Below are 481 nucleotides of genomic sequence, written 5' to 3'. Positions count from 1 at the left end.
ACAGAAATACAAAGGATCATAAAAGACTACTATCAGCAATTATATGACCAATAAAATGGACAACGTGGAAGAAATGGAAAAATTCTTAGGAAGGTACAACTTTCCAAAACTGAAGCAGGAAGAAATAGAAAATCTAAACAGACCCATCACAATCATGGAAATTGAAACTGTAATCAGAAATCTTCCAGCAAACAAACGCCCAGGTCCAGACGGCTTCACAGCTGAATTCTACCAAAAATTTAGAGAAGAGCTAACACCTATTGTACTGAAATGCTTCCAGAAAATTGCAGAGGAAGGTAAACTTCCAAACTCATTCTATGAGGCCACCATTACCCTAATACCAAAACCTGACAAAGATGCCACAAAAAAAGAAAACTACAGGCCAATATCACTGATGAACATAGATGCAAAAATCCTTAACAAAATTCTAACAATCAGAATCCAACAACACATTAAAAAGATCATACACCATGACCAAGTG

This window comes from Bison bison, unplaced genomic scaffold, assembly GCF_000754665.1.
Source record: "Bison bison bison isolate TAMUID 2011002044 unplaced genomic scaffold, Bison_UMD1.0 scf7180017858762, whole genome shotgun sequence".
Taxonomy (NCBI): domain Eukaryota; kingdom Metazoa; phylum Chordata; class Mammalia; order Artiodactyla; family Bovidae; genus Bison; species Bison bison.
This window is presented reverse-complemented; position numbering follows the sequence as displayed.